This window comes from Mobula hypostoma, chromosome X1, assembly GCF_963921235.1.
Source record: "Mobula hypostoma chromosome X1, sMobHyp1.1, whole genome shotgun sequence".
NCBI classification, from domain to species: Eukaryota; Metazoa; Chordata; class Chondrichthyes; order Myliobatiformes; family Myliobatidae; genus Mobula; species Mobula hypostoma.
Genome location: NC_086128.1, coordinates 23794698 through 23807160, shown reverse-complemented (window position 1 = coordinate 23807160; position 12463 = coordinate 23794698).

The window sequence follows — 12463 nt, the reverse complement described above, 5'->3', positions numbered from 1 at the left end:
TTCAAGAGTCTTATAACAGTGGGATAGATATCGTCCTTGAGCCTGGTTGTGTGTGTTTTCAGGTGTTTGTACCTTATGTCGGCTGGGACATGAAAGAAGAGAGAATGATCGGGGTGGTAAGGGTCCTTGATTATGTTAGCTATTTTCCCAAAGCAATGGGAAGTGCAGAAGGAATCAATGCAGGGGAAGCTAGTTTGCATGATGGAGAGAAAACTTGATCCAATATTACTGACAGAAATGGTTGATTCTGATACAAGTAATGAGAGCATGCTGCATAGAGTTAGAGAATTCAAAGTTGAATCCAAAAAGCTGCATTTTGTCCAGGTGCAAGATGAGGTGTTGTTACCGAAAATTTTGATATGCCTCTTTGTAACGTTGTTGTTGTTTGTCCATCGTTGATGTTGATGAGGACCTCAACACCATTATGATGGTGTCGAGACTAGCGCGTGATTTGGATTTAAGTGAGGGAGAGTTGCGCAGTGTCAGCCTCACTCTCTCTTCCCAATTCCCATCTGGATCCAGTGGCAAGACAGAGTCGAGACGGCCGGAGATGGGACTAGGCGCAGTGGATGACCAGAACGTCTTCTGTGTCTTGTCCTGCTCCACACGTTCCACGACGCTTGCAGAGACCGCCTTCTTGACCTTCCATTGGTCTCGTCTGCTCAATCCGCCGGAGTCTGTCTTCACATGCTGGGATAGACAACTCCCCATCTCACCGAGGGTTTGAGACCCGTCGACTACCCTCACCTGGTTTAGCCGGCTTGTCGAAGCGTTGCCCAGGGTGTGGCCGCTGTCGCATGCAAACAGCTATGGGGAGCCACAGGTGAGAGCTGAGTGCCAGGTGGGGACCAAAGGTGGACAACAGCCCTGAAAAGGATGTGACATGTTCCCCCACCAGAGGTGCTACCCCTCCCTGACACCCCATACATCCCCCTTTGTAATATACAGAAAGACCAAAGGGACTGAGATGGAGAGATAACGAGGCAGGCAATGCGAAAGTTGGGGTCACTCCTGCAGACTGAACATAGGTATGCCACAAAGCAGTCAAAGTCAAGTTTATTGTCATATGCACAGCTGCGATGAAAATCTTACTTACAGCATCATCCAATCTGTCTTCATTACAGAAGAGACCACATTGTTGATACTGCTGTTTACTTTCGGTTTTTATGGTTGGAAATTAGCTTTCAATTGTTAAATTCAGGTTAATAATAATGACCATGGAACTGTTGAGCCAAGCCCGGTTTAAGATGGTGTTGGGGAAACACAGCGACATCTTACTGACAGCAAACAAAACTACTAACTACTCTATTAATCACATTTTTTTTTCTGGAAAACAATCACTGCAATGAATAGTCTGTAAATTCCCTGTCGGAGTTGAGCTTTTGAACTGCCTGTATAATCTGGCATTTTTGTGGTGTGAACTGAAGTCTCGAAGGTGCAGGATGGCTGTGGCATGGCATGTACATGCCAAGTCAAAGCAGTGGGGCCCAGGCGCAAGAGCGAGGAACGACCTAATGCTTGGCCATTGCTGGAGTGGACTCAGAGCTGATTCAAAGCACCAGATCTGAAGCAGAGTTGAGGTGGCACAGCTGTGGCCCCAGACTGAGGAACGAGCCAATATTTGACCGATTTAAACCCAGACCAGATTGGAAGGCTGACTACCGGCCGAATCGAGGCAGCGGGGCCCGGGCCCAAGAGTGTATCGAAGAGGCAAGGCCTGCATCCAAGAGCAAGAAATAGGCTGAAGTTTGGCCAGCTTAAATATTGGGCCAGATTGAAAAGGTCAGGGTGTTGGAGCAGAAGTGAAGGACGGGCCAGTTGGTGTTCAGCTCGTTGCTCGGCGAGGTTTATTTGTCGCTATACTGAACTGAGGCTGTGGCCTGCAACCAACAGGCTCCTGGACCGGCTGTAGTGATGACTCATTTCGTGTCCATGGAATCACTGTCGTGAACTTTAGTTCTGAATGTTTTTTTGTTGTTTGCGCGATTTGTTCATTTTGCACATTGGGTTCTATGTGGTTTCTTTGTTTTGTGGCTGCCTGTAAGCAGATGAATCTCAAGGTTGTATATGGTATACATACTTTGATAATAAATGTACTTTGAACTTTAACCTGGTGCAGCAGTCCACTTAAGGAGGAAGTGATCATCTCAGTATTAAAGAAATGAAATTAAAGATGTGTTTGTGCATTGTGGTTCTTAAATTTTGAGGATCAGTGATCATTGAAAATAAGTTTCAAGAAAAAAACTTGGGTGTACTTCAAATTTTGGTTGGAGCTTTTTCAGGATATTGATTAATTCTGTATTATTCAGCATCAAAGATAGACTTATTAAAGGCAGAATAGCAAGTCTGCTTAGGCTCCATTTGGTGTATTACATTCAATTCTGGTTCCCTCATTATAGGAAGGATGTGGAGGCTTTGGAGAGGGTCCTAAAGAATGTTGGCTGGATTAGAGGGCAGGTGCCCAAAGAGTTTGGACAAACTGGGTTGTTTTCTCATGAGTAGCGGAGGATTATGAGAGGCATAGATATAGTAGACAGCTGGTATCTTTCTCCCAGAGTCAAAATGTCCAGTACTAGAGGGCATGCATTTAAGGTGAGAGGGGGAAAGTTCAGTGGAGATGTGCAGAGCAAGTTTCTTACACAAAGACTAGTAGGTGCCCAAGTTGGTGGTGGAGGCAGATATGATAGAAGCATATGAATATGCAGAGAATATAAAGATATGGACTCCATGCAGGTGGAAAAAGGTAGTTTAATTAGGGGTCATTAGCTTAATAAGTTCAACATAATATCATGAGCCAAGGGCCCTGTTTTTGTATTGTACTGTTCTATCTTTCTTTTCTTTCTTTTCAAATCTTTTTATTATTATGCAACGTTCTGTTATATTGGCTCGTGTATGTCTAGGGGAAATCCCACCCAGCACCTGCTTCAACACTCCCCTCAGGGTCAGTCACCGCCCGAATCAATCACAAACATCAATCATCAGCCAGCACACCCAGTAAATTTTAACAAATACACTTTATAGATATTACTAATTCTATGACATTAATATGCATTTGATACAGAGAGGAAAGTAATGGAAAAAAAAGGCGCCAACACTTATCAAAGTCCAAGTTCTTCGCGCGCTACCGTTGGAGCTCAATTCGATGTCAGACGACCACCCGAATTCCGTCGACTTACGGCTCGGGACCACCCTGAGTGATCGACCGGAGCCTCTCCGCACGTCCGCCGTCCTCCTCGTCTCTCCTCCGACTCCCCGCCAAAACTCAGTCCACAGTCATATCATACAGCATGGCATCCGAAAACAAAACGATACATAACCACCCATTGGCTAATAGAACCCTGTTATCTCATTTTAAAGTAAAACAAACTGTTAGCGCAAACTCTCTTCAGCGTTAAAGCACAACAAAGCAGCATTCCCCAGATTAACATAACAAAATCGCCATTTTAAATGTAACAAAAGAAAGACCCCGTACACTTATTATCCAAAATTAACAAGAGTACATCGAAGTAGGCAACACTTAAAATGTCTCAAGAAAAAAACCATTGTTTTAAAGATTGACAAAAATTTGGTGACAAAAGAAAGAAAAAAAAACCCTACTATGCAAGAAAAAGTGAGAAAAAAATACCCCATTTGGTGTTCAACCCCGAAGCCATGCGTCATACAAAAAGCTTCTAAAGATAAACATCAAACTGCCAGCAAGAAAAAAAAAGTTCCAAAAATTTACAATTGGATCGTGGAGGAAATCTATCAATTAGCTCAAATGATAGTAACGAGCAAATAAACTCCATCTTTTCTCAAAATCAAACATAGGTTCAAAAGTTCGACTTCTAATTTTCTCCAAACTAAGACATAGCATCACTTGAGAGAACCATTGTGACAAAATGGGAGCCGATGTACCCTTCCACTTCAACAAAATGGCCCTCCTAGCTATCAATGTAACAAATGCAATAACATGTTGGTCAGACACCGAGATACCACGGATATTTTGAGGAATTATTCCAAAAAGCACGGTTAATTTGTTAGGTTGTAAATTAATTCTAAGTGATTTAGAAATTGTAGAAAAAACTGACTTCCAGAACTGTTCCAGTATAGAACAGGACCAAAACATGTGTGTCAGCGTAGCTGTCTCAGTTTTACATCTATCGCAATAACTATCAACATTAGGAAACATTTTAGACAATCTCTCCTTCGTCGAATAGTAACGATGTACAATTTTAAATTGAATCAATGAATGATTAGCACAGATCGAAGAAGAGTTAACCAACTTCAGAATCCACGTCCAATCCTCCGTCATAAAAGGTAAATTAAGTTCCTTTTCCCAATCTTGTTTAATCTTAAATAAAGGATGCTTATCCCATTGTAATAGTAAATTATAAATTCTTCCAATAGAACCCTTCGTCGAAGGGTTCATACTCATAATAGTATATAACAGGTCGGCATCCAATTTGTAAGGAAATTACTTAAATATTTTTGTAAGAAATGTCTAACTTGAAGGTATTGTAAAAAGTATGAGTATGAAAGAGAATATTTATCAACTAATTGTTCAAAAGACATCAATCTATCTTCTTTAAATAAATCCAAAAAATATTTAATACCTTTATTTTTCCAAAGTAAAAAAATTGTATCACTCAAAGAAGGTTTAAAAAAGCAATTTCAATAGATTAAACTGCAAAGTTTAAATTTTTATAGATTAAAAAAATTACGGAACTGGAGCCAAGTTTATAAAGAATGCTTAATCACAGGGTATAAATTTAAATTAGCAACTTTAGCTAATTGTATAGGTAAAGCAGCTTCCAATAACGAGATTAAATAAAATTTCACAGCCTTCAATTCCAAATCTACCCAAGTTGGCCGAACGTTCTTATCAAATCAGTGTAACCAAAAGGACATATATCGCACATTAACAGCTCAGTAATACATTCTTAAATTAGGCAAAGCGAGACCTCCATCCTTCTTCAACTTTTGTAAGTGACATTTACTATTTCTTGGTCTTTTATTATTCCAAATAAAAGATAAAATAATAGAATCAATCCAATCAAAAAGCTTCTTAGTCAGAAAAACAGGGATATTCTGAAATAAGTATAAAAATTTTGATAAAATCATCATTTTGACTATATGGATGCGACCAGCAAGTGAAAATGTAAGTGGGTTCCATCTACTAGATAAATACTTCATAGAATCTATCAAGGGAACAAAATTAGCTTTGTAAAGATCCTTATATTTTTTAGTGATTACAACACATAAATATCTAAAAGAATCCGTGACTTTGAAAGGAGTATTATCATACATGGAAACAGATTCATTTAAAGGAAACAGTTCACTTTTACTAAAATTTATTTTATATCCTGAAAAATCTCCAAATTCATCAAATAATTTTAGCAAGGCAGGAATAGATTCCTCGGGATTGGATATATAAACCGGTAAATCATCAGCATAAAGAGAAATCTTATGAACGGTCTCATTCACAAAATCCCCATAAATATCTTTAGCTTCACGAAGAGCAATAGCAAGGGGTTCTAGTATTAAATTAAATAACAAAGGACTTAATGGACAACCTTGTCCTATCCCCCGTGAAAGCTGAATAAAAGGAGATCTACAGTTATTAGTAATAACAGTGGCAATAGGGGTTTTATATATCATTCTAATCCAATTATTAAAATTAACACCAAAGCCAAATTTCTCTAAAACATTAAATAAATATTTCCATTCGACTCAATCAAACGCCTTTTCAGCATCCAAAGAGACGACGCATTGTGGAGTTTTAAAAGAGGGCGAATATATAATGTTAAATTATCTCTGAACATTTGAAAAAGAATAACGACCCTTTATAAAGCCTGTTTGATCTTTAAATATCATTTTACCCAAAATATTCTCCAACCGATTGGCCATTATCTTTGACAGAATCTTAGCATCGACATTCAATAATGAAATAGGTCTATATGAGGCACAATCAGTAGGATCTTTATCCTTTTTAAGAATTAAGGAAATAGAAGCCTCATAAAAAGTAGAGAGTAAATCACCTTTCACAAAAGAATCCTTAAACATTTCCAACATATATGGAGAAAGCAATTTTCCAAATTTTTTAATAAAATTCTACAGGATAGCCATCAAGTCCAGGGGCCTTACCAGATTACAGTGAAAAAATAGCTTTATGAATTTCGGCTTCAGTAATTTGGGCATCAAGAGTTTTTTGATCCTCAACAGAAATTTGAGGAAAAACAATCTTTCGTAAGAAGGCATTCATTTTAGAAGAATCTACTGGACACTGAGATTTATAAAGTTCAGTGTAAAAATCTTGAAAAATCTTATTAATTTCTTCATATTCCCAAGCCAGGGTACCATCTTTCCTATGGATTTTCAAAATTTGCCTTTTGGCTCTGGCCATTTTTAATTGAGATGCAAGCAGTTTGTTATTTTTATCTCCAAACATATAAAATTGGCTATTTAGCTTAAGCAAGTAGCCTTCAATAGGACGAGTTAATAATAAATTATATTGTGATTGAAGTTCCACCCTTTGTTTGAATAAATCAATATTAGGGGAGATTGCATAAATATTATCTAAGTCTTTAATTTGTTTTGAAATCTTATCTAATTCTACTTTAGTCTGTTTTTAAAGTTTAGCTGACCATGTAAAAATGCTTTAAATGTATCCCATATGATTAACTTAGATGTACCCCCTATATCATTAAAAAGAAAATATTCTTTTATCTGGGTTTCAATGAAGCTGACAAAGTCAGAGTTCTGCATTAATGTCTGAGACATGTGCCATGGTGGGCGGGCAAGAATGACATCATCAAATTCGAAAGATAAACTCAAAGGCATATGATCAGATATAGCAATAGCGTCATATTCACAATTCTTAACACTAGGCAAGAAGTGAGGATCGATTATAATATAATTGATCCTCGAATATTTTTTATAAACATGTGAAAAAAAGAATATTCTCTGTTATCAGGATGTAAATATCTCCATAATTCAATCAATCCCAAATCGGTCAAAAAGGAGTTAATAAGTGACGCGGAGCGATTTGGAAGTCGCTGATTGGTTGAGCTCTTATCAATCAAGGGATTTAAACAACAGTTAAAATCCCCACCCATTATCAACATATATTCATTTAAATCAGGCAGTAAAGCAAATACCTTTTTAAAAAGAAGGATCATCTAAGTTAGGACTATACAAATTGACCAAAACAACTTTTCTGTTACAGATTACTCCTTTAACAACTAAAAATCTACCATTCGAATCTGACTCAATATCCTCTTGAGTAAATATATTGGATTTAATAAAGATGGACACTCCCTTAGTTTTACTCTGAGAAGTAGAGTGGAATTGCAAATCCCTCCACCATCCAAAAAATCTATTTTGATCTCCCACCCTGATATGTGTCTCTTGGGCAAAAATTATATCAGGTTGGAATCAGTTAATGATTTTAAAAGTCTTTTTTCATTTGATAGGACGATTCCAACCACGTACATTCCAACTTATTACATTAATCCATTTAAATACCATACTATAATATTATTCTACTTTACACATGCGCAGGGTACATACCAATACAGGATGATCAAAAATGGCGGCGATGAAGAATACAACCACATAGAAAACACTCAAGCTCCGGAACCACCCAATAGGAAAAAAACACCTAACTTTAACCCCACCCCCTTCCCCCCATAGCCCGAAAAAAAGCAGGCACCCAATGATAGAATACGAAGCCAGGGACTGCTCTGTCTGTACAAAAAAAATTTAAGAAGATTCTCTCTCCCTCCCCCTAGTTAAAAAAATACAAAACCCACTGACCTCATAAGAGGAACAACAAAGTCTCAGCAAAGGAAAGTGTTTACATTCCAGCATCTACATGTTTATATTTAATCTTTTTTTAAACGAAAAGAACCAAAATAATGTTATCTGTTAAACAGAAAAACCAGCGCCATTTTAAATTTAACATTAAATCCCTAAAAAAAGCTTTAAATTCGGTTATAAGACACTATAATAAAGCAAAATAAAGTTAATAGCATATTTAACCCAACTGAATTTTCAAAAACACCAACTAGCAATATTGTATAAGCAATTGAACCCTCCCCTAAATATATATATATATAAAGCCCCATTAGTAGGAAAAACTACCAATTAATTGATTAAGAAAGAAACAAAAAAAGCATCAAACCAGATATTACGTTCAAGGAACAAGTCATTTTATCTTCTTTTTCTCAGTCGAATTTCCAAATGACCATTTAAACAGTTATACTTAAACCATAGATCTTCTTTCCAAAAAAACCAATGATATGCAATAATGAACAAATCCCCTTATCTTCTTTTAATAGTCTCTCAATGAAATGTCCAAGTAATCAATACAAGTCTGCTTTCCGAAATGCCAATAATATACAGATAACCAAGCAGCCTTCCAAGACCGTTCATTCAGCAGCCGCAGCAGGTATAGTTTGAACGAACACCAGTGCAACTTTAGGATCAAAAAATGTACACGGAGGAAAATCTTTAATTCTTGTTGGGTAATGCAAGGAAGGAAACAGTTTCTTATCATAAGCCTGTTTCATTACCAGAGCAAATTTTGATCTTTGTTCCATTACCTCCTTCGGCTAATCCTCATAAAAACGGAGCTCAGATTCCTCAAATCTAAAAACTCTCTGTTTTCTTGCCTGTCGCATTATTTGATCTTTAATTTTAAAGTGATGAAAACAAACCAAAACAGACTTAGTTTATTTGGATCTTTAGATTTCGAAGTAAAAGCTCTGTGTGTTCTTTCTATAGTAGGCGGCTATGATAATATGGTTGGAAATAAGGTATGAAAAAGCTTACCAAAGTAAGCAGTTAAATCTCCATCTTTGGCTCCTTCTTGCAGCCCAACAATTCGTATATTCCTTCAGCGAGACCTAGTTTCCAGGTCTATAATCTTATTTTGATATCTTTCCAAAGGAATTGTAGTTTCAAACAATTTTTGCTTAGTTATCTGCAATTCCTCTTCGTGTGTAATAACTTGAGTTTCCAGGTCTTTAAGTTTTCCCAGAAAAGACTTCATTTCATTACTATTGTTTTCCAGTTGGTCTTTAATTGACCCATTCTGATCTTTAATTGAATTCAGTCTCCGAACCATATCTTCAGCCCATGGTGGCATTTCATCAGATCTTTCCTTTTGCATCTTTCCTTTCCCATTACATTATCACTAGGTTCAGACAAGTTCTTCCCACTCCGTGTAGACATAGACATATTGTTCCCCCTCAAGAATCAGCAAATAAAAATTTTAAATTCGAAGTTTAAACTAAGGGGAAAGGAACAAAACTGGGAGCAGCACAAAAACTGCTGCTACTCCATTTACAGACAGGCGCAGCCTCTCTGTACTGTTCTATGTTCTATGTTCTGGCCTAGTTAGTTTTCTTCTAAGGAATCTCATGTCATGGCGACTTGGATAGGATCATTATAAATCAGGAGCATCTATGGAGAGAGAAACAATGTTAATACTTCAGGTCAAAGACCCTTCATCAGATATCTGTGTCAACATCATCCAATGATACTGCCCTTCCAGGCATTGGATATCGTTGATCTTGCCTTCCAGAAGACATTTATTTGCTAACATTAGGGCACATACATTTGGAGGTAACATGTGCTGGTAATTAATTGGATGAAAATGAGTGGGGAGTCATTTTCTGATTGGTGGGTGGATTTCATGATATATGTATGTTACTGACGTGGATGAAACATTTGAAAGTTTGCTCATAACGTTAAGCTAGGAAACACAGAGAGCCGGAAAGGACAAAGGCCGTCTTGAGCAGACAAGTCTCTGATAAAGAGTGCATCTTATGGAAGTGGGAGATCATCCAATTTAGATTCTGGCTGCTGCCTCCTTCCTTTCCAGTCCTGATGAAGGGTCTCAGCCCAAAATCTTGACTATTTATTCCCTTCCATAGATGCTGCTTGACTTGCTGAGTTCTCCAGCATTTTGTGTCTGTTGCCCAAGAAATACATTTAGTGATAGCGAGAGATTAGGTCTCACAACAAGCAATTTTATCAATTCTGATGACAAAAATAATATACATGGAACTGAATCAAACTCATATGCTCGATTTTTGACTTCAGATTTAGGCACAACAAAGGTGTACTCCTCCCAGTCCTCTCTGCAACATCCCCAATAATCTTTGTGGATATGCAAAAAAAATCTAGGGATTTGTTCCACATGTGAGTGAAGCAACAGCCTGGCAAATGAAGGAAAATGTCTCAGCTTTTTCCAACATCAGCTCTGTGTATGTTCTTCCCACTGGCAGAGTAGACCCAACAAATGTACCAATGAATGGTACAAGATTCAAGATTGTTTATTGTCATTCTTCAGTGAGTGATTGAGGCCTCCATTTGTCAGGGTGGACCATGGTTGTAGATGCGCAAGCCTAAGCAGTACAATATGGAGGGCAAGCTATTGCCCACGTAGCAAGCTCCCTCTCTCCATGCATCTGATGAGCGCAAAGGAACGGCAGAGACCGATACTGTTTGGTAACAGCAGCGTCGCAGGAGTTGCCAGTCAGCATTGAACTCAACGTAGGACTGCCTTATGACTCCAGCTCTGGATTTTTCCTTGGGGTTTACTCCCGAAGCCTTGAGCTGGTATAGCTGCAAGGCAGCTGAGGTTTGAGATCGGAGCCCTAGATGAGCTACCAACCATGACTGACAAACCCCCATCTGCCCGAAACGATTGATTTTAAGGCATTGCAACTGTATAAAACTTCAGTTCTAGTCGCCCCATTACAGAACGATGTGGAGAGTTTGGAGAGGGTGCAGAAGAAGTTCATCTAGATGTTACCTGATTATGAGTATTAGCTATACAGGGAGGTTGGACAAACTTGGATTGTTCTCTCTGGAGTGGCAGAAACTGAGGGGAGATCTGATAGAAGTTTATAAAATTATAAGAAGCATAGATAGAGTAGACAGTCAAAGCTATTTTCTATGGGTGGAAATGTCAAATATAGAGGGAATTGGTTGAAGGTGAGAGGGGAAAGTTTAAAGGAGATTTCTGAAGCAAGCTTTTTACATAGATAGTGGTGGGTAGCTGGAACATACTTCCAGGGGATGTGGTGGAAGCAGGTACAATAGCAACATTTAGGAGGCATTTAGACAGACACAGAGCAGGTTGATAATGAAGAGGTATAGACCCTGTGCAGTTAAGTTGGAATAGTTTGAATTGTCATTAATGTCAGCACAAACTCTCAGGGCCAAAGGGCCTGCTCCATGGCTGTAGTGTTCTATGTTTGATGTCTTAATATCACCTTGAAGCAGCACTCACATCTAGTAAAGAAGAGAATAGTGAGGAGGAAGATGGAGAACATGATACACTGCAGCAGATCAGCTCACACACCAACATGCCATTCTTGACCGGCCAAGAAAGACCACTTCAGTCAATAGCCCCTTTGCAGGTAGTTCAAGACTAACATAAGGGCAGACTTTCTTTCCTAAAGTCAGTTAGTGGCTGGGATTTTAATCAACATCTGGGTAGTCCATGGTCAATATTAAGGGCACAACAACAGTGCAGCTAGTGAAAACACTGTCTCACAGCTCCAGAGACCCAAGTTCGATCCTGACCTTGGGCACGGTCTGTGTGGAATTTGCACGTTCTCCCTGTGACCATGTGAGTTTCCCCTTGGTGATCCGGCTTTCTTCTCACATCCCAAACATGTGTGGGTTGGTAGGTTAATTGCCCACTGTAAATTATCCCCAGTGAGTAGGTCAGTGGTAGAATGATGAAGTTGATGAGACTGTAGCATTAATGTAGGATCAGTGTAAATGGTTAGTGTGGACTCAGAGAGCTAAAGGCCCTGTATCTGTGCTGTATCTTTATTACTGACACAAGGTTTATTAGTACCAGCGTTTTATTTAATTGAAAATTCAAATACTCCAGCTGCTATGGGATTTGAATCACTATCTCTCATTCAGCCTTTAGGATTACTAATTCAGTTACACTCAGCTACCATCATCCTTTCAAGCTCCTGCAGAATGATTTGTGCTTCAATGAGAATTAACTCTCAATTTTCTAAACTCCAGAGAGTACAGGAAAAATCTGTTTAATCTTTTCTCATAAGGTAGCCCCTTAACACATGTAGTCATTTATGAACCTTCTCTGAACTATCTCCAAGGCAAGAATGTGTCTCATTAAATAAAAGGCCCAAAACTCCAGGTGTGGTCTCATCAAAGCCTTGTAAAGTTGTAGCTGAGATAGAGTATAGAAAAGGCCAATAAAGACCATCATTTCAAAAGCATTCCCAATTATTTGTTGTGCCTGCAAGCTAACTCTGTGTTTCTTACACAAGTGCACAAGCTCTTCCTGAACACCAGCATTTAATAAACTTGCAGTATTTTAAATAATATTCCTCGTTAACAACAGGAATTCTGCAGATGCTGGAAATTCAAGCAATACACATAAAAGTTGCTGGTGAACGCAGCAGGCCAGGCAGCATCTGTAGGAAGA